The sequence below is a fragment of the Loxodonta africana genome, chromosome 4 (assembly GCF_030014295.1).
Source record: "Loxodonta africana isolate mLoxAfr1 chromosome 4, mLoxAfr1.hap2, whole genome shotgun sequence".
NCBI lineage: Eukaryota > Metazoa > Chordata > Mammalia > Proboscidea > Elephantidae > Loxodonta > Loxodonta africana.
In genome coordinates this window covers 111,174,957-111,176,708 of record NC_087345.1, presented here as the reverse complement: position 1 = coordinate 111,176,708, position 1,752 = coordinate 111,174,957, and positions in this window count along the sequence as shown.

Below are 1,752 nucleotides of genomic sequence, written 5' to 3'. Positions count from 1 at the left end.
AGGAACGCATTTAACTTGACTCAACCTCAAAAACCAGAGGCTTTGCCGATAGACCTACACTCAGATTCAGGGCAGATTATCTTTAGGAAAAGTCCATTGTCTTTAGCACAACAAACCTGCAAATGTAAAAAAAAAATCAATATTAACCCTAAAAACAATAATTATTGTTATTAATTGTTGTTGTTCTTAGGTGCTGTCGAGTCAGTTCTGATTCACAGCAACACTATGTATAACAAAACACTGCCTGGTCCTGGCTGTTCTCACAATCGCTGTTACACTTGAGCCCATTGTGGCAGCCACTGTGTCAATTCATCTCCTTGAGGGGCTTCCTCTACGCTGACCCTCTGCATTACCAAGCATGATGTCCTTCTCCAGGGACCGATCTCTCCTGACAACGTGTCCAAAATATGTGAGACTTGGTCTTGCCATCTTTCCTTCTAAGGAGAGTTCTGGTTGTACTTCTTCCAAGACAGATTTGTTCATTTGTTACTAATTAATAATATAAAAAACAACACATATAACAATAACAAGGATGCGTTACATTATTGTTGAACAATTACTATGATCCATGTACTATGTTAAGCACTTTATGTAGATTTTTACTCCTCACAGTTACTTAATGAGCCAGGTATTGCTATTCTCCCCATTTTTATACATGAGGTAATTGAGGCACAGGGACGTTACGTGGTCTGTTCACGGTCCACTGTAAATGGTAGAGAAAGAATTGAATCTAGATCTCTCTGGCTATAAAACCTGTCTCCTTTTCATATGCCACACAACCTCCCAAAATTGGGTTGTAAGCTCTATGAGAACGTGAATAATGCCATGTTAAGCTGTATGCCCTCGATACAGGCACATTACTTAGAAGATAGTGGGTGCTCAATAAGTATTGAATGAATTAATGAACTAGTATTTATTGAGTGTCAAGTGCAGCTTCCACTAAGTGTTATAGTTTTCAGGTACCACCTGCCACATTGGCCCTCTCGGACCTTATCTCTGCCATTGATCCCCACTCCCAGGAGCCATATTGTTGCAAAGATCTTTTATATAGGCTAGGATTGGCCAGTGGCTCAACATTCTTCATGCAGCCTGTATGTGAAGCACAAGTATTGAGCCACTCCAGGGGCTACAACCTTTTTTGCTTCCTCTACTTTCTCTACCGCCAAACCGAATCCCCTTCTGGAAGCTAAGGCAAGTTCGGTACTTTTTCTGAAACTCAGGGCTTCTCTACACAAAGTGAAGTTGGCCCACCCTTTCCCACTTTCTGGGCATGAAGCCTACACTGCCCGTTCCAATCTGGAAACTTGTGTTCCCTTTAGCTTTTGCCTGGTGAAACCACCACACGCTCAAAAATATAATTCAGCCCCATGACTTTTTTTTTCCTTTGGAAGGGCTTTTGCTACATGTGATTGATAAATGAGTGTCTTAGTTATCTAGTGTTGCTATAACAGAAATACCACAAGTGGACGGCTTTAACAAGGAGAAATTTGTTTTCTCACGGTCTAGTAGGCTAGAAGTCCAAATTCAGGGTGTCAGTTCCAGGGGAAGGTTTTCTCTATCAGCTCTGGAGGAGGGGCCTTGTCATCAATCTTCCCCTGGACTAGGAGCTTCTCTGCGCAGGAACCCCAGGTCCAAAGGACGTGCTATGCTCCCAGCACTGCTTTCCTGGTAGTATGAGGTCCCCACTCTCTGCTTGCTTCCCTTTCCTTTTATCTCTTGTAAGATAAAACGTGGTGCAGCCCACACTCCAGT